This window comes from Suricata suricatta, chromosome 15, assembly GCF_006229205.1.
Source record: "Suricata suricatta isolate VVHF042 chromosome 15, meerkat_22Aug2017_6uvM2_HiC, whole genome shotgun sequence".
NCBI classification, from domain to species: Eukaryota; Metazoa; Chordata; class Mammalia; order Carnivora; family Herpestidae; genus Suricata; species Suricata suricatta.
Genome location: NC_043714.1, coordinates 27,948,274 through 27,976,082, shown reverse-complemented (window position 1 = coordinate 27,976,082; position 27,809 = coordinate 27,948,274). Strand labels below are relative to the sequence as shown.

The following is a 27,809-nucleotide window of genomic DNA, read 5'->3' as shown; positions in this document are numbered from 1 at the left end:
GGTGACGTGCCGCAGCGGGCCGGGATCATGCGCACTAGCGCCCCGCGCCCCGCACGCTGCTCCGCCTCGGCGCTTGTCATTCTCCGCGGCGCGGCTGCGAGTGCGGACTGCGGTGCACGCCCGCTAGCTCCCCCGCCGGCGCGCCCGCGATGTGACCGACCGCCTGGGAGCCGGCTGGCGCTTCTGCGGGCGACGGCGCCTCGGCTTTTCGCTTGCCGCGTTCCTTGTTGAGTCGCCATTCCCTTGGAGCTGGAGACACGCACCAGGGGCTCGGAGCGCCGCACTCCGGGGTCGGTGGCATCTGCAGCTCTCGGGTCCGCGCGGCCGGGTGCAGCCTCGGTCGCGGTTGCCGCCGCCGCCGGGCGGTGCGCCCTGGCGAGTGCCCGACCTCGGGCACAGCGGAGCTAGGCGGCTGGTGCAGAACGCGAGCGCCTATCATTGCACCGGCCGCTGTCGCCCGGGCAGTGAGGGGCCAGCGGGGTTGCGCGCTGCACAGCGCTGGTCCCCCCGGAAGGCTCCCTGTCTCCTGCGTCCCAGTAAGTTGACTGTAGTTTCTGAAGTTGGAGGGAGCCGCGGAAAGGGGAGGTGCGTTTTTATTATCTTCCTGTGGGAAGCTTGGGGTGGCCCCTCTTGTTAGTAGCAGGGCTGCATCTCGGGGAGTTCAGGGTGCGGAGAAACGGACGCTGCACGCGGGGAGAGGCAGTCCAGGGCCGGCTGGCTGCAGCCTCTGATTAATGTGCCACTTGGAAATGTGCTGTGAGAGGACAGGTGCTCCCAGGGCATTTCGCCTGCTGCTGATTGCACATTCCGAGCTCCTAGACTATGTGTTTGGGGGTGGGGAGTGCAGGCAGGGTCTTGTTACCTCTATCCTAAGCCCTCCGGGGAGTGACTCCTGCCTGTAATATTCCTGGATGCGATAGGTCTTTGGGGATGGGAGCTAAGCCATTCCTTCCCAGCCCTTCGGGCTTCCCGCGCATCCCACTTCACTCTTCCCCTAGGCAGAAGTTGCCAACGTTTCCCTAATTGGAGCCCAGTCCTTTAGGGAAAAAAACTACTTTAAGTCAATACAGCGTTTTGTGCCATAAGGCAAATAAAATGAGAAATCTGTTCATTGTATGTGATTTCATACACTTGAGGAATGTGGGCCAGTCTCAAAGAAATAGGATTCAGATGATGACACTTGGGTTTCACCCTGACTGTCCTGTGCCTCTTACATAAGCCTCCCGGCGGGATAACTCTGTCTCTGCAGTGGCTGCAGCTGTGGCTCTCCGTTCCATTTGTTTAAGGTCCAGCTTGAACAGTATTTAATGAAAATGCTGACATGATATAGCGTTCTGTAGTCGGAAACAGAGTGCACTCTTCAAATTGGAGTGTCTTCTCCTAATAGGTAGCATGCGAGGAAAAACCCAGTCTATTTTTCAAGGCAGCTCCAGGAATTAGACACATAAATCATGTTTTAAAATAGCATGCATTGTGCAGAGAGCTTGCAGAGGACCCTTTTTGAACACATCCCCTTTGTTTTAGAAAAAGTGGAAATTGTTCATCCCAGACATTTGTTGAGTCTGAAAGTTAAGTGTACTGATGGGCTTAATTATCCTAATAAATAAAGAGCATGATTTATAGGCAGCTGCCCTGTCCTACTTTGAAGAATAGAATTCTATAACCTTTCTTTTTCATCTGTCCCCCAGCGATTCCTTTTAAGCAGAGCAATAGATTATCATCATTGATGTTTAATATTTGAGTTGATTAAATTTGTAAAAGGAATACTTTGAAATACATATGGTACTGCTATGACTTGTTAAGGCTGAACATTATAAACAAGGAGAATTTTCAGACTCTTTGGTATCAAAGTCATTAGTAATATACGTATGTGTGTGTGTATATATATATATATATATATATATATATACACACACACACACACACACACACACACACACACACACACACACATATATATATATATATATATAACTTAGACTTGTAATAAATGTTTAAACCAAAACTCAGGAGTGTATTTTAATATAAGATTTATTTAGGTAATCTTTAGCAAGAGAAGTGCATTTATTTCTGGTACTCCAGCACATAGAACAAGATGAGCTACTTTTAGGCACTTCATTTAAAAATATATCGTAGGCTTTTAAAGAATTCTAGGAAAATACAGAAATGTTATTTCAGAAGTTAGAAAGCTAGTCATCACATCGTGGTTCATGACAGCACCATTGCTTATGTCTAGAAAAGAATACATCCAAGCATGGAATCTCAAGCTGACTCACCCCCGTCGACACCACTGGATTATCGTTAAGAGGGAACCCAGGCAGCTGAGTGGCTGGCATTTGGAATATGGGTTTGAATCTAGGCAAGTTACCTAAACCCTGTGTCTCAGTGTCTTCATCTCTTATGAAGCAGGATTGATAAGTTCATAGATGGAAGGCTGTTGAGCCAGTGTCTGGCATATTAAACTGATAAAGTTATCATTAGTCTGAAAGGAAATGCATCTTCGGGTCCCGGGGGACATTGAATGGCTGCCAATGGAGGTTAACAGCAGCAGGTCACATGTATAATAGGAGAGAGGGTATACACATTTATGAAACACCTTTTAGAGATGCAGACGAGCTGGTGTTTAGTTTGTCGTCTCCCTCAGTTTCTCACTGAGGTGGTTGGTTTCCTCTCTACCTGGCAGATGAGGAAACTGAAGCTCAGTGAGATCAAATAAGATTTGGGATTTTAACCCATGTCTGTCTGGTTCTTTCAAATCATGTTCTTTTTGACCCTGTCGCCTCAACTTGCAAAGTGTTTTTTCCATCTCTCCTCCTTCAATCCTCATTATAATAAAATAGGGGCATTATTATCTTCTGTTTACAGATGAGGAAATCCAAGTTAAGCATTAAAGTGTGCAAAGTGCTTAACAGCACTGCAACATAGTTCTCCAAGACTGGGAACTGTTATTATGACCATGATTATTGTTAAATAACTTTTAGCCAAGCACAAGGTAGAGGTGCCAGCAGGTGAAGTATGTCTTCTCCTTCTCTTTCAAGTGGATTCCATTGCTTTTTACTTCCCCATTCATATATTCAAAGAATCAGGGAGAGGGGGATGGTATATTACAGTTGACGCTGGAGGAAGGTGTTCTCTGTTTTGTTTCCTGCCTACAGATGTGGCTGCAGGGATCCGCCTAGCCTGGTAAGCCACCACAAGCAGCTGTCATCTCTCCACAAAAAGCACCATACCCGACCATGAATCCACTCCCAGCTGAGGAACAACCGTGGGCAGAGAGACGGTGGGGGGTGGGCGCAGAGGGGGGCAAGGACAGGAGGAGGGTTGTACTTTGCCGCATGTTTTACTGTATATTCAGAAATGGAAACTATTTATAAATTACACCAGAAAAGCATGCTTCTTCTAGGCCTTAATGCTAGTGTCATGGGGAGTAGTTTCAGGGGCTCTTTGGTGAGCAGCGCTTGGTTAAAAGTCTGCTCCAGAGCCTGTTGAATTCACCTGATTTCAGAGGTTGGGAATGATTGAGGGGCCACTTTGTGAGTGTGTGTGTGTGTGTGTGGCTTTCTTAGGTTATCATCCAAATACTACATAGTGTTCTGGTTCTTGGTAAATATTTATTCTCTTTTCTAAATATTAAAGTCTAGTTGCTGTATAAGGCACAAAAGCAACAGGCTGCTGTAACCTCTCAGCTAACGTGTCCTACCACTGAAGGTACCTCAAGACTGATGTTCTAAGTTGGCTTTCTTTTTTAAAATCAGAACTGTACAGCATGGTGACTATAGTTAATAATATCATATTGCATATTTGGAAGTTGCTGGGAGAGTAGATTTCAGAAGCTCTCATCACAGGGGTGCCTGGGTGGCGCAGTCGGTTAAGCATCCAACTCTTGATTTCAGCTCAGGTCATGATCTCCTAGTTCGTGAGATTGGCCCCTGCATCGGGCTTCGAGCTGACAGTGCAGAGCCTGCTTGGGATCATCCCTCTCTCCCTCTCTCTCTAACCCTTCTCCTGCTTTCACTCTCTCTCTCTCAAAATAAATAAATAAACTTTAAAAAATAGCACTTTAAAAAAAAAGTTCTCATCACGAGAAAAATATGTAACTGTCATGACAAATACTAAGTAGACGTACTGTGGTGATCATTTTGCAACATAAATCATTTTGGTGTCCACCTGAAACCGATACAGTTTTACGTGTCAATTATATCTCAATAAAAAAAAATTAAAACTTTCTGGGAATGAGTTTTCAGGAGCAGGCCTCAGTATGCCTAGGCACAATCCCATAGAGTAGAGAGTGTGCCAAAAAGAGCCTTTGCCATTGGCTGTGTCTTTTCAAATCTCTGAAATATCTTTTACTTCGATTTTAACCCTCCTTGTCAGAGTACAGATATTCCCTTTTAATCAATATTTACATTTCAAATGCTCCTCTGTTCTGGGTTATTCTATAGTAAAAGTTGTCCTTGACCACTTTTGTGTCTGAAGCTAGTTCCATAGTTTAGTTTAAACACATTCTTTAGAATTTACATAGTTGAGTTTTATTTCTTGTCTGTGTTAACTATCGATTGGCTTCTCTGTGACCCCCTCCATATCTCTGAATAATTTCTCAGAATCAGCTTTCTCCTGCTGTCAGAAGATCTATGTACAGGAAATACAAGTTAATTTCAATACGGATAAAGCGAATGAAGATCATGTACTCACCCTAGTCATATCTACTATTTTGAGTTATTTTCTCTTCTGGCTTGGAGAGCGAGGAACTGATTCTGTTTCTAGAGATCTTGCTTCGTGCGTCTGCGTTGGGGAGTTATACAAGTTTCTGGTCGTATAAGCAGGCAGTTTGTCTTCAACATGGCAGAAACAACCCCTCAAAGCTGAGGCATTGCTGAATTTACGGACAAGGAGTGGGGATGGGCGAGGATAGCTCTGAGGATGATTGATCTGCCACATGTGGAGTCCTTATTGGTCGTGCCTTTGGATAAGAATCGGCATGAATAGATAAGAATTCTGGATAAGAATTGACATGGAGCACTTACCATGTGCCAGCGGCCATGCCTGGAACTTTACATACAGAATTTACTTTAAGCCTCAGAGTGACCTTATGTGGTAGTTACTTCATTATCCTGTTTTTCAAAAGTGGAAACAGAGGCCTAGAAAGGTTGGGGCACTTGTCCAGGGTCACCTTAGTGAGTTGTGGAGCCAAGAATGGAGCCCATGGCTGCCCGATGAGGCCTGGGCTCCTTACACCGCATTCTGCATCCAATTCTGGACCCTTTATGATAGTTCAGCTGTGCTGAATATAGGTGTCCTATATTGTGCTTCTCAAAATAATCCCATATGTCTCCCTTGGTCCCCACAGTGAACCTGGGATGGAGCTGAAGGGATGGTGGGAAGGCTCATTGCCAACCTTCTTGCCCATGGCTAGCAGCTGGCATTGAGTGCACAAATAGTGTCGTCTCTCTGTCTTTGTGGAGGAAGAGCTTAAGCTTAGTTCATGCAACAAGCTCAGAAAAGAAAACCACGTGTTAGCATTGTGAAATAGGAAGCATAGAGCCTTGAACCTTGCAGTAGAGAGTCATGTTAACTTTATCTGTGTGTGGGTCGTATACTTGCTTGTGTCACTTTTATTAAAGAAAGGGGAAGTGTAGAGATCTGAGATTTTCTCTGGTGGCTAAAAAAAAGTGTTAAGTTAAAAAAGTATCAGTTATTGGGGGTGCCTGGGAGGCTCAGTCAGTTAAGCATCCAACTCCTGATCTCACAGTTTGGGAGTTTGAGCCCCACATCAGGCTATGTGCTAACAGCGTGGAACCTGCTTGGGATTCTGTCTCTCCATCTCTTTCTGCCCCTCTACTGCTTGCTCTCTATATCTCTTTCAGAATAAAAATAACTTAAAAAATTTTTTTAAATTATCAGTTATGAGCACTACTACAGCAGTGTCATGTTTTTCATAATGAAACTATGGTTTGTAAAGTAAATGAATACGTATGTTCAAGTTCAAGTGTGTCATCTCAGAATAAGAACATTGCACTAAATCGTCTGTGCCTGCATTATAGTCTAATTCCAGTCCAAATACAGAGTACAAAGAATTTATAACCAACTTGTAATATTTTCAAAACTCTTCCTCTGAGCCCCACTTCCTCCATTTTTTCCCCTCAATTTCACATTGGAGCCAACATTTGTTCAATAAGTTATTCATATCCCTTGGGTTTTGAGTTATTATTTTTGTTGCTATAACATTTTGGCATACTGTGTTGGTGTTTCATCTACTCCCTCTACCTTGGTTTTATAGGACTGTACAATTTTCAAACCTGTGAGTGACTAAAAATTTAATAAAAATTCATTTTCTCAATATAGACTTTATTGCAAAGGACAGGGAAATTTGGCCTGACTGGAGGGCCTTTGCCTAAAATACAGAGCACTCAAAACCCTATGACCTTTATGGAATGGGGAAGTACAAAACAAGTTTTAAAATTGATCAGCAGCAGCAGCTTTGTGCCTTTCTTTATAATTTCATAGGACCCAGACCCAGTCTCTGTGTGCCATGTCACGTATTCATTTGCAAGTGATGGGCTTCTGTTGATTTTGTAAAAGTGCCCAAAGGTGTGACTAAATATTGTTGTCATTTGTCATTCTAGTCTTCAGAGGATCCCCAGTGTTGCATATGTAAGCCTTTCTGTGAGTTTATTCTCTAAGTGATGTAGGGTGATCAGGTAAGTCTTCAGCCATCTGGTCTCACTTCTTTGTGACTCCGTCATTACGGTGAACGTTGCTTCTGCTTTCTCTGGCCCTTCCCCACCACTGTACCCATTCCTCTGTCACCCCCATTATGGTTGAACATGCTGATGACGCGATTGGGAGACTTTAATGTTGAGGCAGCTCATGCTGTAAGTCAGAGACAATACAACCAACAGCACAATGATTTTTTTTTATTTAATTGAATAAAACCAACCTGTAACACAGTTGCACACAAGAATTCTACAACCTCTGCATTCAGCATTTGGGAATTGCAACCACTGTGGCCTTAGCATTTTTTCCCTGACACCTTCTAAGGAGAGCTGTGAACCTCTAATTCACACATAATCAGTCACTAGCAGCGTGGCAGTATTTGCATCATTTTGAGTTGGAGTGATACTTACTCATTTATGCATTCACCGGACATGTGTTGGTATGATGCCAGGCATGTTGTTGGATGTCGAAGCCTCAAACATAAGAAGAACCCTCATGCTGCCCTCAAGCATCTCAGCGGAAGGCAGGGGAGAAGATGCGGTTGGAACCAGTGTGTAAAAGCTGCTGGGCTCTGACAGGGGTACCTGGCCCTAAGAGGATGTCTTTCCTAGAGGAAGTAGGGGGGCTCTGAGCCTCACAGGGAAGTCAGAGCTGGCCAGGCAGCTGAGGATGGGGGTGGGCCAACTAAAATCATTCGGAACAGAGAGACCAGAGAGAAGAGTGCAGTGCAAGTGCCAAAGAGGGCAGGCTGTGTGTGTGTAGTTCCATGTGGCCGGTTCACGTAGAGGGCAGTACAAAGGCTGGAGGTGGAGAGCAGAGGCTGGGGCCAATGCAGGAAGGGTCTTGTGGGCCATATTTGGTCCCGATGAGTCTGAGCACTTTAGTTTGTTCTTGCAGAATGATTCCTCTGGGTGTTCTGTAGAGAATGGATGGGATATGGGGCAGAAATAGGAGCCCTGTAAAAAAAAGAAATTGCTAATGGAACCCTAGTGCCGGTCTAAGGTCTGAACTCAGACTTGTAAGAGTGGGGACTGTGGGAGGGGGAAGAAGCAGGGAGGGGGTGGTGACTCTGAAGATGACTCCCAGGTCTCTGGCTTGGGTGATTGAGTGGACAGAGGTACCATTGGTCATGGTCGTGAATCCAGAGGACGGTGCAGTTTGCAGGGGAAGCTGACAGATTTATTTGTGGATTTATGTTAATGCGAGGCACCAGAGGGACCTCCAGGACTTGAAATTCAGTGGGCAGTTGTACCGGCCTGGGGTTCTGGAATTCAAGACTGAGGCTGAGCTGAAGACATAGTTTGCAAGTCTTCTGTGTGTTTGACGTTGTTGCGGAGGTTGTGATCTGCCCGGAACTCTCGTGGCGTGGAAAAGAAAGATGAGGGCCAGGGAGGCAGGCCAAAGAAAAGGAGACGGGCCAGTGAGATGAAGTGAGAGACGTTTTTGACAAGTGCTTGGACACAAAGTGGCAGAAGCCAGAGGCAAAACAAAATGAGGTGCCTGATGGAATGGGAGCTGGGTGACAAAGGAATGAAACACAAAGGAAAGGCAGCGAGCGGACAGGCAGGTCTACCTGTTAACTTGTCTGTATCTACACAGAGGATGGTGGCGAGTTCTCATAGAGCTTTCTGTCCCTGTCCATAAACATTAAGGCCTACCATCCTGAAAGTGGGTGGGGATAGGGTGAAGAGAAAAGAAACAAAATCATGTAAAAACATGATCGTGGATCTGAAGCTGCATAGAGGATAAATTTGCCATTTCTTATTTTTCTTTTCATTTACCTCCTTTCTTGACAGCAGGACAAGGGCACTTGGGAAAGTGGGAAGGAAGAAAGAGTCACTTTCTCGGTGGATAAAGTGCTTGGTTCTTCTAACAGATATGTCTCGTTGTATCCGTGAATGAGCATGCTGGAAGGAAAAGTGAGAAATGGCATATTATTTGACAGTTTGCAGAAACTAAGCTTTGATCATGGCCATAGCATCTTCAGAGGGTTTGGACCTTTGAGCCAGTCCTTTCACAGTTATTAATGAGTCTTTTGGCTCATTGGTCTACTTGAGATATAGTGAGTATTGTCTCCTATAATTTTCACTTGTCATAAAAACAGGCCTCATTATATTATAGACAGCCTAGAGTATTTCGGGATGATGGAAATAATAACCATGTATTTTAGTTGAGACCATACAGCTTAGCCCTCCCCCATTTTGGCTTTGATTTTGACCTAAAGGCAGAATTACGCCCATTAGAGAGATGACAGGACTGAGATGCAGGGTTCAGATAACTGTGTGAAGACAACGCAGCTGACAAATGGTAGAGCTCCTAGGACCCACCCTGAGGCTCTGACCTCACATTGTTGGTTCCTGCTACTTCGCCACACTGCCAGCGTCCTGAATAGGTACTGAAGACAAATGAGAGGCTGGAATATTTAAGAGATTGCTTTCATTACTCTGCTTAAAGCAGTAGAGACTGTGTTGGCTGCCGTCTGTATTTGACACGCCACAGGTGATTTACGTAAATGTATGTAATTAAGTTAGACTGGGGAAAAATCTTTCTTCACAAAAAGGGCATCTTTTTCTTTCATTATCTTAAAATCTTGAAAAAAAATCTGAGTTATAAAATTAAAAAAATAATATTTTAAACTGTAAAATTATTGTACTTAGACTCGGTGTTTGTGATGCAATGGAAATGTGTTTTCCAGCTGTTGCGATGGTGGTTGTATGTGAGAAGCATTCTGTGTGGACACGTGTGTACATGTGAAACAGAAATCAGTCAAAGTAAGTTTAAACTGTTGGCTTTCCTTTTACATTACTAATCTTGTCTATTCTAGCAACATTTAATGATGTAGCTGCTTTATCTTGGCCAAAGCATCTATTATTATGTTACCCATTTAAGGCAAAAGTAGTAAAACATTTGTCCTCAGCATTTCACACTTGAATAGTGTAAAATGATGCAGGATAAATCTAAAGGGTTTATTTTAGTTTTACAACTTCTGTTTTGGCTCCTGATATTCTAAAATTGTGATTTACGTAATTTTGCTACATTAAACCAGATATTAGCTGTTAATAAAGTTAGAATCATGCAAATATTGAATTTTGTGACTAAAAGTTTATGCTGCTGTGTTTTTTTATTTCACACACAAAAAATCTACCTACCAGCCTTGCTAAATGGCATTTTCCAGACGAAAGCAATTTCTAGCAAGTAGCAAAATGCTGGTCCTGGTGCTTATCCTTAAATCTCAATTTCAAGCTTCACGGCACCAATTTTACATTTTAGCTTCAGTAGGAAAAGTTGAATCCAAAGGGGCTTATGCTTTTGTGACATTCTGTGGCTTGATCCTTTGTTATTGGTGCTTATTTTTAAAATAACCATACATTTATAAATTTTTAAAAGTTTTATAAAAATGTTAGGCAACTATCTTAATTCTAGTAATTATCATTCAGTTGGTGTATTATAGTGGCCTTAGTCCAGCGTAGCTGAGAAATTATAGTAGAGACATATGAAAATTTAGATAACAATATAAAGTAATATGGTATTTTATATATGATTTTATTGCATTTTGTATTTATAATAATATGTGAGGAAACTCAAATGAAGTAAAATGAAAATTAATTTGGCCATTTCATGCCTCATGTGTCCCAACTTCATCCAAATGCAAATATCATAATCCAGGGCCCAGAGTTAGTATTCTCTGGAGGTGATTTGACACTACTGTATTTATTACTCACTGCCAACATGAATAATTAAGCTAGGTTTCCTACTAATCTTTCCCTGAGTGTTTACTTCAGTTTTTTTTAATGTTTGTTTATTTTTGAGAGAGACAGAGAGAGTGCGAGCAGGGGAGGGGCAGAGCAAGAGGGAGACACAGAATCTGAAGCAGGCTCCAGGCCTTGAGCTGTCAGCACAGAGCCTGATGCAGGGCTCGAACCCACGAGCTGTGAGATCATGACCTCAGCCAAAGTTAGACGTTTAACTGACTGAGCCACTCACATGCCCCATCCGTGAGTTTATATATTTTAATGTTATGTACTACAAATTTTCATTTGCTAAAAATTATTAAAATTTTTTACCTCTTTTTTCTTCCTATTGAAGTTTGTTCAGATACTTTTATGCTAGTGTATTCTTAACATGATGGAGCATGTCTAAATTAGTAATCTAATTTGAATTCCATAATTATGTGTACAGTCAGAGCTTGATTGAATAGAGAGTTTTTGAAATATTGTATATATTCTTTCTCTTACTGGATTTAGGAATTATATGTTTAATATTCAGAGTCCTAAACCTGCTTACATTTACCAACAGGCCAAGAGAGGAAAAGAAACTTTTTACAAACAGAATTTAAAAGACATACTTTGTTTTTAAATGTGAGGAATAGATATGTAGCTGTCTACCATAGCTTGTATGTAACAGATTGAAAATGCAGAAGTGGTTGAAAACAGGATAGTCATATATAGTACCCAAATTGTTGGTGTTGAGTTTAGAAGCATACTCCTTTATTTTTCTAAATAAAAAATAAAGGTGCTTTCAAGGAAATATGAATCTTCATAAATATTCAAACATATTTGGATGATGTTAAGAATATTTTCCTTTCGTTTCATTGTATAATAGTCACTTAGGCCAGAACCTGTGGCTTGAACTTTAACATCAGTATGAAATGCTCAGTGTCTCCAAAGTAGAATTAAAACTAAAAACTTTGGAGTCTCACTAAAAACATACAGCATGGATAACAGGTTTTTAGGCTTTGTGCTGGAATATTTGGAACAGGGTTCCTAAACACTATCAGTGAGAAAAATAAAACACTGAAGTCTTAAACTTAACACTTAATTTAATGGTTTCTGTCACTGCAGGTTTTCACCTTTCTCACTGGCTGAGTGATTTGCTAATAGTGGCATGTCAGGACCTGAATTATTGTAGATCTTTTCTTTTAATAAATATTCAATAGTATTTTCAAAATTATTCTCCTAGATACAATTCATAGTAACCAGCCCAGTGCTGGCAGTGAACATGCTTCTTTTCTACTGTTTTAAAGCCACAGGCCATTTGGCATTTGGACCCTTCTCTTGTGTATCTTCACAGCTCCGCACGTCCCGAAAACTGTCGGCCTTGGATTCGAATAAGCTTTTTGCATCTCTACAGTTATAGGAAGAATAAAGAACATTTTCTCCTTTTCTTCTCTCTGTAATATGCCAAAACCTGATGGTCAGAAAATTACCATTTCTTAGTCATATGCTTTTTCTTTCTCAGGGGTTCTTACCAGCTTCAGAAAATGATAATGCAAAAGGCATTGTTGAAATGAGAACACGTTAGTTTGTGTTGATCTGTCTCACACTCTTTTACTTAGAGCTGTGGTTCTCAACCAGGGGTGACTCTTCCCTCCATGGGACCTTCGGCAATGTCTGGAGACACTTGGTTGTCACAACTGGGGAGAGGGTGCTACGGGCATCGAGGGGCAGGAGCAAGGGTTGCTCTCCTATTCCACAGTGCACAGAACAGCTCTCCTCAGGGAAGAATGATCGGATCCAACATGTCAATAGTGCTGAAGTTGAGAAACCCTGATCCAGAAGTCAGGGACTCCCTGTTTAATTTGCTTTATATTGTTCAGGCAACTGGAAATGTGATAGACAGGCCTTGGGAAGAAATCCTTGTAACCAATATGATCTTTGTTGGGCACCTAAAAGGTCCTGAAAGCGCAAGACAAACCGTGACATCATCCCAGCCCTCAGGAGTTTACACCGGTTTTTTAAATTTTAAGTTTGTTTATTTATTTTGAGAGAGAGAGAGAGAGAGAGAGAGAAAGAGAGAGAGAACAAGCGGGGGAGGGGCAGAGAGAAGGAAAGAGAGAATCCCAAGCAAGCTCTGTGCCGTCAGTGCATAGACTGACCTGGGGCTCCAACTCAAACTGTGAGTTCGTACCTGAGCCAGAATCCAGAGTCCGACACCTAACTGACTTTGCCACCCAGGCGCCTCTATACTCTCTTTGAAGGCGAATGGCAAATAAAATACTATTATTCAATGTGATATATGCTGTAACTAGAGGACTATGTGACATGTTAAAAAATAATTTTGATTTTGCTTACTAAATATCTGGACTATCTGGAAGAAATTATGTTCTCTGGCTAGATGTAAAATTAGTCATTTATGGGTGAAATTTCTGTTTTTCCCTTGATAATCAGGAATAGGTCGCATTTATTGCCTTCTTTTCTCTGCATTTCAACTGGTATTAATTTGTAACATCAGAAAAAAAGAGGAGCTATTGACATAAAAAGTGTTACTTAAGTTTAGGATGTTAGTTTTTTTCTATTTTTTAATGTTTTTTATTTATTTTTGAGAGATAGAGAGAGACAGCACGAGCAGGGGAGGGTCAGAGAAAGAGGGAGACACAGAATCTGAAGCAGGCTCCAGGCTCTGCGCTAGCTGGCAGCACAGAGCCTGACGCGGGGTTCGAACTCATGAACCGTGAGATCATGACCTGAACCAAAGCCGGACGCTCAACCAACTGAGCCGCCCAGGCGCCCCAGGATATTAGTTTTTTACCGTCTTCATTGAGGTATAATTTACATGCCACAAAAGTCTCCTGTTTTAAGTGTACAATTCACTGATTTTTAGTAAGTGTACAGAATTAAGAAATAATCATCACAATCCAGTTTTAGGGCTTCTGCATCACTCCCAATAAATCACTTGTGCCTGTTTGTGGTCACCATAGGCAACCTCTGATGTTTCTGTCTCTCTCCTTTGTGTCTCACTTTCTGTCTCTATAGATGTGACTGTTAGCAAATCTCTGGACATTTCATTTGGGATATTAATTTTTACAAATAAAAATGTAGTTTTAATATCTTTTTAAGAAGCTCGTTTTATTTTTTAATTTTTAAAAATACTTATTTTTGAGAGAGAGAGAGAGAAAGAGACACAGAGCACAAGTGGGAGAGGGGCAGAGAGAAGAGACACAGAATGTGAGGGAGGCTCCAAGCTCCAAGCTGTCAGCACAGAGCCCAGTGTGGTGCTTGAACCCAAGAGCCACAAGATCATGACCTGAGCTGAAGTAGGATGCTTAACCGACTGAGCCAGTCCAGGGCCCCTGATATCATCTCTTTGAAGGTCATCGTGTTTATATTTTCATATTACCCATGCCATACCCGTGCATGTGTATGTGTTTTGGGTGTACTTTGTTATCAGAATTCCCAGACTAATCAGGTGAAAAATGTGGCAACGGAGAAGATAAGCATGTGTATTTAATGCAGCAGATTGCTACAGTAAGGAGGCCGTGGTATGCCTGTTTTTCCCCTTTGTCCAGTTTTGTTCCCTATCAATCTGTCTACTAAAATAATGCCATTGAACTCACTGATAAACTGAGGTCAGGTGAATATACCTGCAAAACCGTGGGGAGACTACAAAAGGATTAAATCCCGAGAACCCACCTGTCTGGAGAGTTGTGTAGAGGCCAGCAGTTCCTCTGGGGCCCAATGCTTCCGGAATTCAGCTTTTAGAAAGGCAGTGCAGTTTATATACTGTATGTTACATAATAGTCTCATGTGATCCAGACAGTAATTTCAGTAACAAAATGGATGAATGTTTAGGAGGACAGAGAATCACTAACTAACTTGACGTCAGTTCAAGTTGGAATAAATTTCATTCAGTAGCAAAATGACAAGGAAACCCTCTCTTCAGGAAATTTTGCATTTCAGAATTGTGGAAGAAGGTTTGTGAACTTGTCCCAGGGCATGTCAGGAGAGTACTTTTCAAATAATTGTTCTATCCTCTTCCTAACTCCCACCCTCCCATCCCCTCTGCCACATCCACATTTCATGCAGTTTAGCCCTGAGTGTACTTGTCTTTCTTTCACATCATTAGCTTCCCATCAGACTTGATAAAATGCCAAGTTAGCTGTTCACTTTTGGTGGAAGAAGGCCAGGTACGGATGTGTTATGGCCGCCAGATCTACATTCTCTTGTGGTTTGTGTTTTCACCTCCTGTTATAGGCTTGGATTGTAGCCATGTTCATTTACTCTGGCCATACCCCCACTATTTCTGGGGCCCAGGATCCCAGAAGATGAAGATGGTTTTGTTAGGTCAAAAGATGTTGATGAAGAAGCCAAAGAGAACAATGGCAACTATCATTCCCCAGACTCATGCTAGTAACCCTCACACCCGTGCCAAAATTTTGGGCAGTGAGACAACAGATAAAGACATGAAGAAAGTAGCATGTGTTACCTAGTGGGTTCTCAGCTTAGAAGTAAGATACACCAGTACAAAGTGAGATATTTCAGACTTGTTCCAATTTTTTAAAAATTCTGCATTATCTTCATATAATTTGCCTAATGGTACTTAGTGAGCTTTATTAGTTCTTTTCACATGTATTTTCCTATCTGTTTCACATACATTTTGTATCTTTGCTAATTTCCAGATTCCAATGGTGGTACTCAGAAAATCGTAACTGTTTGGCACTGGGGTTTAATTGATTTTCCATGGTGCATCAAAGTAGCTAGAATGTGAATGAATATTTCAATCAATGTGTAAAGTCTGCCCTCGTCGAATGTGAGTGTGGGCTCCTTTGGCAGTGTTGCTTAGGCAGAATATACTACAGATTGTGGAACCCATTTAACAGCAGGAGGGACCCAATCTCTGTAAATCAGAGGGGAGAACAGAGTGGAGTGTTAACACCAGCATTGGGAAAAACTGCATGTGTATAGGGACATCCACGAATTTTGCCTTTTGAGGGCTCAAGAACAACATTAAGACAGTAATAAGTTCTTGAAGATCAATGTGAGCTAAAGGTCAGCTGAGTGAATAAGTTGGTAATTTTGATGGTTTCTGTAGGTATTCAGGAGCATATTTTAGGGACTCTCTGACTGTTACCTCTTTTTTAAAGTTCTTCATTGTTTCAGTGTAATACCAACCTTTTTATCTGAAGGAGAACCATCAACATGAAAAGATGTTGAATCATTGCCACCTGAGAGTGGAAGTGCATGCCTCCCCTGGTGTCTGCGGACTTCATTCTTGGGTGTTGCAACTTCCTCGAAAGTATCCTTTTCTCTCCTATCTCCCAACTTCAGGAGCTAAACTTGTCCTGCCTTGGTTTTGCACCTGTCTTTTCTTGCCAAGCATCTTCCTGAGTTTGCAAGCATTTCTTCTTATTACCACATTTCCTGTTGTTAAAGAGCGGACAGCCGACAGGGGCCTCACCTTGCAGCATTCCCTTCCTCCTTTAAGTCTGCCTCCCGCCTCCCCTCTGTGTTCTGGCGATGCTTTCTCCCTCTCTCTGTTGATGATCTGTCTCACCTTATCTTTTTCCTTTTTCCTTTCTAGCTGCCTTTAGAGCAGTGGTTCACCCTCCTGACTGCATAGGAGCATCACCTGGGGAGGTGTAATACTTCATGGGGTCCAGCGCCTGCCCCCAGTCATTCTGATTAATGTGCCCAGGGGGGCCTCGTTCTTGGTGGCTTTTGAACCTCCTCCCCAGGTTTGCAGCCATCACTGAGAACCACCTGTTTAGAGGGCACACTTGTTGGCTGTAGGTATCAAGCTGCTGTGGGAGGAGGAGCAGGAAAGTCTGAAAAAGGATGGAGAAAGATTAAACAGTGGCAACTCCCTTGACCCTTTGTTTACTGTCTGTCAGTTTCAGCTCAGGGGAATGGGTTTCTGTAAGTGCCGCTACACCAGCTCCGTGGGGACTGCGTTCCCATCTGTAAATCCCTGGCGGCCATGTGCCCCAGGCCGGCAAGAAACCATTTGAGGTGAAGTGTGTGCTTATCTCCTCGTGAGGCCGACCACAAGGGGCCTTATTTTCTTTGCGTAACTATGGCTTCCTGCCTTGCAACCGACTATTTCCATTTTTCCTTTCTGTGACTCTCGGTAGACCAAAGCCCTGTGCCCTCCTCCTTCATTTATTGTTAGTTGGAAACTCACTGCTGTCAAGACACATACAGGGTAACCAATTAAAGTTCCGAGGTGGAGATTTTCACTCTGCTTTTCCCCTGTGAAAGGATGGGTGGTGGGGCCTTTGCTGGGAAACTACTGTATAGAATATAATTTTTCTGAATTAGTGGGTGAGGGGAGGCCACTGCTAAAATTGAACTGACATCTATTCATAGTTTTCTTTTATCCTTAGTCTACCTGTGGGTCTCTTAAATCCTTCCTTGCACAATAAGGAATTCAGAAGTTGGACAGAAATGCATTCGGATAGCCTTCTTTATAAAGCCTCTTCTCTAGACTTTCTGTGGTCAGAATGCCTGTTCGTTTTCCAGAAAGCAGCACACAAGAGCCTTTGGATGGGCTCCATTGTTCCACGGTTTCTAAAGGGGCTGAGAACGGTTATAACATGAATAGATTTATAATACTGTCTGGACCCGACTGTTTTGTTGTTAAGAGTTATTTTGTTCCAAAGACAATACTTTCATTTTTATCAGCAAGTAGGAAAATTTAAGTGAGGTGATTTTGGTATTCATAAAAAGTATGCACAGCTAACCATTTTAAGGATCTCCATTGTGAAATTTATAGACAATCCAGTTGTGCAAGGAAAAAAAAAAGAAAATGCTTTACTTTACAAATAACTATGAAGATATAGGAGTAATTCCAGTGCCAGGTTTCTTCAATATAATGGGATCAGTTTACGTAAAACACATTTAACACTTTCCCCTGGGCCACAGATCTTGCACAAAAAAAGTCCTGCCCCACAGTCATCCTGTCGCATGGTAAGAAATGGACCTTTTCTGTCCCTCAGCCTGACACACCCAGCGTGAGAGCCTGGCCATGGCCAGCAGCGGCGCAGGCCCAGAATTCATTACCACATCCCTCCACCCAGTGCGTGCTTCTTTCATTCCTACTGCGCGCCAGGCACTGTGAGAGGCAGGGGATGTGGCGGCCAACAAGCTACCTCTTCTCACTTTCTGCTGGGAGCAGATAGCTACACAAAGAAGGGGATACCAGCAGGTATTCGGTTCTGGGAAGAGAAGTAACATGCATTTATGTTATTAGGAATGACTGGGCAATTGTGGGGAGCCCCCTTGAGGCGGGGACGCTTAAGCAGACCTGTGAGCCAAACAAGCAGGGCTCTTGGGAATTCAGAGGCCAGCCTGGGCGGTCAGAAGAGACCGGGAGGGCGGGAGTTGAGGCTGGGTGCTCTGCAGGAGGGGCAGCTTGCCCAGTTACGTATTTTAGGATGATCACTTGGGAGCAGGACCGAAGGTGAACTGGCAGAGACAGGGACGGTGAGCCTCATAGCCTGTCAAGCACACAAGCCTTAATTCACTTGTTAAAATGCTTAATAAAATGCCCATTTCCAGACCCCATCCCCATCTAGTGATATGTGGAGGGGCCCCAAGATTTCATTAAGCTTCCAGGTATCTGAGGCATGAAGTCTGCGGACCAGTTTTTGAGAAATACTGTGTTTACGGACTGTGCTGTTACTTGCTCATCCAATTTAATTCTCTCAACAACCCTGTAAGGAAAGTGTGTTTTCTGTAGATTACAGATTAGGAAGCAGGGGAGTGTGATGGAGCATCTGGCCCAAGGTGACACCGCTGGTGCGTGTTTTGACTGGTAAAGCGACCTGCCCCTGTCTGCAGAGAGCCCTGCCTGTGTGGACGTGGGAATTTGGGCCCTGCAAAATTCAGAGAGCCTTTGCGGGTGAATGTGTCTTATGAAGGAATATGATCCTTCTCTCAAATCCGAGACTCAACACATCCCACCTTCAGATAGAACCAGAAATGTTCATTCTTAACTAGCTTTTCTTTTCTAAAGGAGAAGTTTAATTTTGTTTCTTAAAGGTAGACTTCTAAGCCCAAGGGGGAAATATATATTGCAAAGGAGAGATTTGATATTTATAGGTCTTTCTGGGGGTCTTTTTGCCTTTTTTCCATAAAAGAAGTTAAGAGCGTTAAGGAGTAGCATTTTTTTTATTACTCATAGACCTAGAAACCCAACCATTATGCCTCACAGAAAATTATCATGCTTTCAGTTGCCATGAATCATTTATTTCTTAAGTGGCTCTTGAACTGAGAGTTGTAAAAGCGATATTGAGCAGGTGGAGGAGGGTTGCTGAGTGAAAAGTCCACTGATGATTAGAACTCTTGTTTAAAAGCTGGCCTGAAAGCACATTTACTTAAATGAATTACCTGCCTGCCCCCATCTGAACGTGTGAGGAGGGTTCCAGCTTTATTTTCTTCTGTTAACAAGGTATTGAATATATTTGTCTGAAAGATTTAATTTTGTAATAAAGTGTACAGTGGCCTGACTTTTAGGAAACACCCTGTATTTGTTTCCTAGGGCTCCCATAACAAACACCACAGATAGAGTGGCCTTAACAATGGAAGTTTATTTTCGCACAGTTCTGGAGACCGGGGGTCCAAGACCGATGTGTCAGCATGTTCTGCTTCTCCCAACGCCCCTCTCCCGTCTCTCTCCATGGTTTGCAGATGGCTGTCGCTTTGCTGCCTCTTCAGATCATCGTCCCTCTTGTACGTGCATGTCCCTGGTGTCTCTCTGTGTGTCCTAATCTCCTCTTCATATAAGGACACCTGTCATATTGGATTAGGGCCTACCCTAATGACCTCATCACAACTTAATTGCCTCTTTCAAGGTCCTAGCTCACATTCTGAGGGACTGGGGGTTAGGACTTCAGTGTATGAATTTTAGGAAAAAACAGTTCAACTGATGAAAGCCACCCCCCCCCCCCCCCCGCCCCCAGCCAACTCCCAGGTGAATATGTAAAGATGAAGAGCATGAAAACAGGGCAAGAAAAAGTTCTCCCCGAGCAAGGTCACCCCACCCATACCGGGCCCTACCCTGCCCCGCTCCCCTGCGGCGGGCTGAGGCGGTGAAAGAGACAAGCTGGAGGGTAGCATCCTCTGGGCACTAGACTCCAGTTGCGACTGCCTTGCTGGGGATTGAACCCAGTTGGAGTGAGCTTCCTGGAAGTGCTGAAGGGGCTCTCTCCCCTGAGGCTCGATGGCTAGGTTGTGTAGAATTGACAGGGGAGAGGCAGGCCTTTTTGTGTATAAGACCCGACACGATTGTCACAGTGCAGATCGCTGCTTTGATGAAGAGCGTTAGACGAGCACTCTTTCCTAAGGTTATTTTCACCAGCAGCCATCAGCTTCCTCTGCTGCTGTGTGGGCCCGACTGCCCAGAGGGGCTCGTTTCCTGCATGCAGGCTTTCCCAGGGGACGTTTCGCTGCTCTGTGGTGGTCAGTCTCATTCCCACCGCTGATGGTGTTGGGTGGGCTCAGAGCCACCTCTGAGGCTGTAGCACGCATGACAAGGCATCCTCTTGTGAAAGCACAATGTCCCCCATCTGTGCCTGCATTTGTACATGGGTGAAAGAGGAACTTCAGTGACTCTCTTCTCTTCCAAGAAAAAGAAAACTAAAGATTTAACTGCAGTTTAAAGAATGGTGGATTTGTGAAGAGGAGAGAGACAGGCATCATGCAAGATCTTAGTGAAAGCATTTATGTGTAGATTATGTAGATTGCAAAATCTGGAGACAGATATATATGTTCTAGAACATACTGTGTCTTGTAATAATATGCTATTTGTTACGTGTAGTCACCGATTTCTATTTATTAATTTAGAGTGAGTGTGTGTGTGATGGAGAGGGGCGGGGGGGGGGGGGGTTTTAAGCAGGCTCCACCCTCACCACAGAGCCCAAAGCCAGGCTTGATCCTATGACCCTGGCATCATGACCTGAGCCAAAATCAAGAGTCAGATGCTTATCCAACTGAGGCACCCGGGCACCCCTGTACTCAAGACTTTATGACCTCCCTCAAGCTTTTTAAAAAATGAATTGTGCTAGTTTGCCCCCCAAACCCCAGCTGCATTCTTGGTTCCTGGTTCACCTACTGAAGGGAGGGAGGACAGGCTACCTGGGCGGCCTCGGGGCAGGGATATCATCAGTCCTGTTTCTGTGCAGCTCGCTTTGATGGCGCCCCAAAGGCTGTGTGTTGTTAGCACATTACTGTCTTCTCTTCGTTTTATAATTTGTTTTGTTCAGTCTGTGTCTTGGAGGCCTCATTCATCGAACATTTCTTGAAAACCAAGCATTTTTCAAACACATTAATGTATATCGTCAAGGCCCTGCATTCCCACTTCGAAAGGGAGGGAACGCCGTGGAAGCTGCGCCACGACTTGCAGCTACAGAGTTGGGACTAAAGGGAGATCTGATCGAAGTCATGGTCCGTGCTTCACTCCCTCTGTTTCCCCGTGATTCTCCTGTGAAAGCTCACCACCACGAGGCATATACTAGTTTTTGATCAGCCACGGGGTAAAGAATGAATTTTCAATCATCACATGTCCTTTTGACTTAGTTAAAATCGTATACCGTAGACTTGACTTGAGAAAGAGTTTTCTCATTGCTTTTTTTCTGTATGATGTTGAGAAAGGCACACACTAAGTGATGGGCTTAATTTATGAAGTTGTACCACTGTTGGAGTTCTCTAATCAGTTCTCTGACAAGGAATGCAATTTTGGACCGAGCTAACGTTGCTGAATCTGTAGACATCAGACATCTATTTGATGGTTAATTGGTTGACATTTAGAAACCCCTTTGCCCTGAGATGCAAAGATTCTTTGGATTTGTCATTTTTGACAAAGATGAAATCATATTCAGGATAAATATCTTTCTCTGAAGCCTCATATGAAGTGATATCATTTTAATATTCATAAAAGGATTTAGTTGTATTCAAACATATGTCCAAACTCATATTGTCAGGGTTATTTGCTTTACTTTGTGATACAACTGTTACGGGACAACTTACTGATACCATTTGCTGTTCGCTGTTTAGGGTTTCATTGACCCTAGCATTGTTCCAGTCCTGCTTTGAATACTTTATCCATATATGTATATTCTCAACCAGGTCATGGAGGAGAATTGTGCTTAGTGTTTGTTTTGTTTTTTTTTTTTTTTTTTTGAGTTCGCCTTGGGCGCCTGACACAAAATGAATATTTGCTATTGATATTCTAACTTAGCATGTTCAGATATACAGTGTATCAGTCTGCCCCCACGTGCTTCCTTCTGCCACATTGTATCTTCCTGTGGTCTTTGCCTTACTTACTGTCATCCCTTCAGTAAATTGGGGAAATAACACAGGAAGTCACTCTTCTTTTAAGTTTTTTATTTTAATTTGTTGGTTAACATACAGTTTTATATTAGTTTCATGTGTATTATATAGTGATTCAACAATTCTGTACACTACTCAGTGTTCATCTTGATAAGAGTACTCTTTAATCCCCATACCTGTTTCACCCCTCCCCCCCACGTCCAATAACCACCAGTTCTCTATAATTAAGAGTATGTTTCTTGGTTTCTCTCTCTCTCTCTCTCTCCCTTTGGTTTTTCTTAGTATTATACTCTCTAGATCTATCCCTGTTGTTGCAAATGGCAAGATTTCATTACTTTTTATGGTTGAGTAATATTCTGTTGTGTATATTTACCAGTTTTCCCTTATCCATTCATCTATTGATGTATACTTGGCTGCTTCCAAACTTTGGTTATTATAAATAATGCTGCAGTAAATATAGGGGTCTTTGAATTAGTGTTTTTGTACTTTTTTTGTAAATACCCCATAGTGTGATTACTGGATCATAGGGTAGTTCTATTTTGGACTTTTTGAGGAGCTTCCATACTGTTCTCCACTGTGATTGCACCAGTTTGCATGCCTGCCAGCAGTGCATAGGGGTTCCTTTTTCTCCACATCCTTACCAATACTTGCTGTTTCTTGTGGTTTTGATTTTAGCCATTCTAACAGGTGTGAGGTGACATCTTATTATAGTTTTGATTTGCATTTCCCTGATGATTAGTGATGTTGAGCATCTTTTCATGTGTCTGTTGGCCATCCATATGTCTTTGGAGAAATGTCTGTTTGTGTTTTCTGCCCATTTTTAAATTGGGTTGTTTTTTGGGTGTTGACTTGTATCCATTTTTATATATTTTGGATACTAACCCTTTATCAGATATGTCATTTGAAAGTATCTTCTTCCGTTCAGTAGATTTCCTTTCAGTTTTGCTGATTGTTTTCTTCACCATCCAAAAGCTTTTTATTTTGATGAGGTCCCAGTAGTTTATTTTTGCTTTTATGTCCCTTACCTTAGAGACACATCTAGAAAAATGTTGCTGTAGCTGATGTCGGAGACATTACTGCTTATGCTCTCTTCAGATTTTTGTGGTTTCAGGTCTCACATTTAGGTCTTGATGCCTCTTTTTCCTTCACCTTCATACCCCGTGGCCAACAAGGTTTTTTACACTGTATCTATTAAGTATTGAATCTTTTAATTTCAAATCCCTCTATCATTCTCCTAATTTAAAATGTTATCATGTAGATGACATATGGCCCAATATTATTTTTCAAGTCTTCTCACTGGTCTCGATTCTGCCAGACATAGCCACAACTATGTTGTTTTCCACTCTAGTAACAGGAAAGATGACCTAATGTGCAGGTTTGTTCATTTTATCCTTTATAATTCTCCATTGATTTTTCTGAATGTGGCCTCCTGGAGAGTGCTAAGTCCTCACCATGGTATACAAAGTTCTTAGTGATCTGGACCCTGATGGTCAATCCAGCCTCATTTCTTACACACTTCTGTGTGTTCCATGTTCTACTTTATTTTTTAAACATTTATTTATTTTTGAGAGAGAGAGAGAGAGACAGAACATGAGCAGGGGAGGGCAGAGAGAGACACACAGACAGAATCTGAAGCAGGCTCCAGGCCCTGAGCTGTCCGCCTAGAGCCCGATGTGGGGCTCGAACTCACAAACCACAAGATCATGACCTGAGCCGAAGTCGGGTGCTCAAACCAACTGAGCCACCCAGGCACCCCATGTGTTCTACTTATATATCAAGTGAGAGTCCCTCCAATGTGGCCTGACACTTTGAATACTCCCTACATCCCGTAACTGCCGGACTCATGCTTCACTTTCAAGTGTCTCTTTCTCTGATTGTACAACCATCCTAACCTAAACTGATGTAGATGTCTCTTATTTGCATTCCTATAATGCTCTATTATATCCCTTTTAAAGAGTGCTCACATTCTTGTAATTGCCCATTTAGTGGTCTCTTTCTCCCGCTGGACTACGAGTTCCTTGAAGACAGACAACACACCTTATTAATGTTTATTTCCCAAGCATCTAGCATTGAATCTAGTCTTTAGTAACCAATCAAATATTTGTTGAATTGATCTGAAATGAACTGAAGATAAAAATAGGATGGGTTGATGTTATATAGACACTGCCTAAATAGGAGAGTAAGGATTAATACCTGCAATTTTATGACAGTTTACACAATTTGTTATCATCTCACTTACTTTCCCTGCTAAGCCTGTGAAATTCAAGAGCAATTAGCATTTTCTTTGTGGCATTGAAAAAGAAGATTTAAAGCTGGTACATTACTTGCCTGCATACATCAAAAAGCTAGGAGTTTGTGGGGCAGGACTCCAACCTACATCTCCAGACTTGAGGTCTATAGATACATTTTAACCAATCCCAGAAACTCCCTACTATTGAGGAAAGTCACTGTTGTTCAGGAATTGAAGTTTTCAGATTTATGTAAATCTTAAGGCTAGGCTGGAAATTCCTTGAGGGCATTCTCTTCTCCTTGTAAACATGTGATTGGAGGCAAGTAACATATCCAGTCTGTTTGACTGTCCTCATCTGAATAACAGAACCCATCTCATAGTGTTTTGAGAAATAAAAGAGCTACTACACAGAAAGCATCAGTATAGAACCTGGCACAGAGAGCTACAAAATGCTTAACTGTTCTATGGTCACTGCAAGGACATTTAATAAAGGTACTCACTGAATATTTGTGGAATGCCATTGATTAATAAAGCAGAGAGGGAATTCCTGAAGTTAACTGAAAAAACAGTTCAAAAAGATTATGGGATAGATCATCACTGCGTTCCTATAAACACCAAGGGAATTCGATAATTGCTTTAGATTGTTTTAAATAAATATAAAAAATACCATTCACATTAGCAACAGAAACTCCAGAAGAGCCAAGAATAGAAAAATCTTACCATTATGGAGAGAATTACAAAATGTTATTAAAACACATGAAAGATTTAAGTGAATGGAAAGACTTACAGTTTCATGGATCAAGAAACTCAGTAGAAGAAAGATGCAGTCATTCCTCCCAGTTAATCTGTAACTGTATGCAATTTTCATCAAAGTCTTCTCAAGTTTTGTTGTTTTTTTAATTTCGTATGAGAGTGTGGCGTGTTGGGGCTTCTCTCACAGTTCTGCATGTCTAGCAAGCGGAAGCCCTAACTGCCTTTTCGTTCTGAACTATTTTTTTCAAAGATGTTTGTGATATGAACCACCTTACAAGATAGAGATTGCGTCTGCATTCATAGCAAAGGGTAGGTTTATTTACTACGCTGCAGTTCATTACAGTAAAGATCATGTCTTCGTTCAGGGGAAGGCTCCATTATGAACAATTCCTGTTCTTCAAACTCACGGCTCTTAGGTGTAAGGCAAGCCCACTGCAAACACAGCATCCACCTCAGCCCCTCCATGGCGCCCCCTGGAACTTGGACACCAAGCAGAAATGACTAAACATGAAACTCATGCTGTGTGCGGTGCTGTAAGTAATAAAATCCTTTGTCTCTGACCCAGGAGTTTTGTGTCTTCTTTCAGCATCCTTGAAATTTTGTTAGCTTACAAGTTAGATAAAATTGCAGAGACCTCACAGGTCTTAACATAAGCATCGTGATAGATCTCCACTTATAAACACAATTTAGTGTAATGAATTTCAAGAAGGAACAGTAAGAATTTGGTACAATGATTTCTCAAAAACTAAGAACAGATAGACCTACTATTGCCCAGAAAAAGAATCCCATTCTTTGCTGATTTAACTGCCCTTCCTCTCCAAGGGTGACAAATGAACCTCATTAGATTGTCCAAAGCCTTTCATTTTGACATTTTTGGTAATAACTTTTCATGCCCTTCGCAGAACATAGCATCTCTGGTTCTTTATAATGGCTTGTTAAGGGAGGTATTTTCTGAATGTGTGTGTGGTGATTTTGTTTTGTTTAAATGTTTGTTTGGCAAGGCATATTTAATGGGTTTCTTTCTAAAGCTTAGCGCTTTCCAACTATTTTTCTGGGTCTTCTTACCTATTTTTCTCTAATTGCATCTAAAGGCATTGTAGTCACTTTGCAATTTACCCGTAACAAGGAGACGCACATTAGGATTATATTCATTAGAGGCAAATACAGGTGAAAAAAATCCCCAGTTAATAATGATTTTATCTTATGTAATTTCATGTGTATATGTAAAATAATATAGCTTCTATATTTTTGTGTCTTTAGAAAATTTTTCTGATCCTGAGATCATAGGAAGACTTCCATTTTATCTCCTCTGTTCTGTGGTTTTGCCTTCTACATTGAAATGCTTCACTTAGCCAGAAACTGATGTTTATATAAGGTTCTGTGGTGGGATCTAATAATTATGTGACTGACTAGTTGCTCTAATATTTTTAATAATATGTAAGCATTTTAAAGGAAGATATGGGTGGAGCGCCTGGGTGGCTAAAGTCCGTTAAGTGTCCACCCTCGGCTCGGGTCATGATCTCGCCATTTGTGGGTTTGAGCCCTGTATCAGGTTCTGTGCTGACAGCCCAGAGCCTGGAGCCTGCTTCAGATTTCTGTGTCTCCCTCTCTCTCTGCCGTTCTTTACTCTGACTCTAAAAAAAAAAAGCATTAAAAAAAAAAGGAAGATAGTGTTGATTTATTTTCAGACCAGGAGACCTGGATACTTGGAAATAGGTTTAAGTTAGATCATATGGATTCTAGGTTAAACATAAATAAACTCATGACAAAGAAACACACACGTACATACCTACATACTGTTTTTTCTTGTTCTCTATCAGTGAAAATAAGAAATACCCATGTTGGGCTTGAATGACTTTAATGTAGTCCTGTCTGAAGATCGAAAATGAACTATGACTTTTCACAGTAGTCCCAGCTGTAAATTCTGATTTATAGTATGTATTAGCTATTAAAGTAGGCCAAAAGCCTGCTTTTAAATAGCCCATTTATCCTAGCCAGACTGCTTGCCAGAAGAATTAGAATTGTATATGAAAAAATCATAAAGAAACATAATTGACCAAAATGCACACTTTCGTTTTTAAACGTTCAAAGACTTAATACAGTGTGTACTTAGGTTTGCCTGTCTGTGTTAACAATTCAGTTGTATACATGAAAGACTTATTCAGACTAAACAGACCCCAAATTTATTCAGTCTTGTAGGTCCCAGGCCACCAGAGATGGCCTGTGGCACACTTCAGCTCTGTAAGGATGTCTCGTGTCCTTTTCACATAAAGGGAAAATACGTCTCCACACCCTCCTATGTGACGTTCTCTGTTGATTAGTTCTCTTCTGTGGGGAGAGGTAGGGGAATGCACTATTTTTTCCCAAGCAGACTTTACAGTGCGCTGTTTTGGACTGCATACTGAGTACAGAATGGATTCTTGTTATTCTAGTAATGGACTTGCTTGGTCCCCGAACACAATGCACCTTTTCATGATTTTAATGCTTCTGTGAGTTATTTAAATTTTTTGTGCTACATGTCACTTCACTGTGAGTTTTCTTTCTAGGATGCATTTTGCCAGATTGGCTGTGACTCAAGCTGGTTGATGAAGCTTAATTTTGCTAAATCTCCAGAATGGCTTGTTAATCCTTATTTTACATTTCATTGAGTGCTGTACCATGCAGTTTCCTTCTGTTCACCCAAGGAAGAGAAAATAGCTCTGTGAAGTAATAACGTGATGAATTTGGAGACTACTACTACCCTAAGGAATCACCATTTGCTTCTAATTGGCAAGCAAAGCACAAAATCCAAACCCTGATTTTTTTTCCTAGAACTATTCCAAGTAAATGCCCAGCTGTCTTAGCTCAGAGCTGTTCTTAGATTGTTTAAAGTGCTTTATAAATTTGAAGGTTATTCTAATTTACACATTCCTTGGGACTTTCTAGGTCTTATTTGATTCTGACACCTTCTTAATTAAATTTTTTAAGAGTAACCTTTTATATTGAACTGTAAAAAAGAATTTCTGTTGAAAATAGACTGTATCTCAATGTATTTTAGGCAGACTTTTATTTACTTTTAATGGTGTTCT

At 41.9% G+C, this 27,809-nt stretch overlaps 1 protein-coding gene across 2 annotated transcripts in view; it reads left to right on the top strand.

Annotated features, from left to right (window-relative positions):
- The first annotated feature begins 137 nt into the window (after nt 1-137).
- PAG1 (phosphoprotein membrane anchor with glycosphingolipid microdomains 1) overlaps nt 138-27,809 on the top strand; it is a 131,940-nt gene continuing 104,268 nt past the window's right edge. Inside the window, exon 1 of one of the 2 annotated variants that reach the window (XM_029923962.1) lies at nt 138-585. The gene's annotated coding sequence lies outside the window, so the exon portion shown is untranslated. The remainder of the gene's footprint in view (nt 586-27,809) is intronic. The other variant, XM_029923963.1, reaches the window with a different exon arrangement.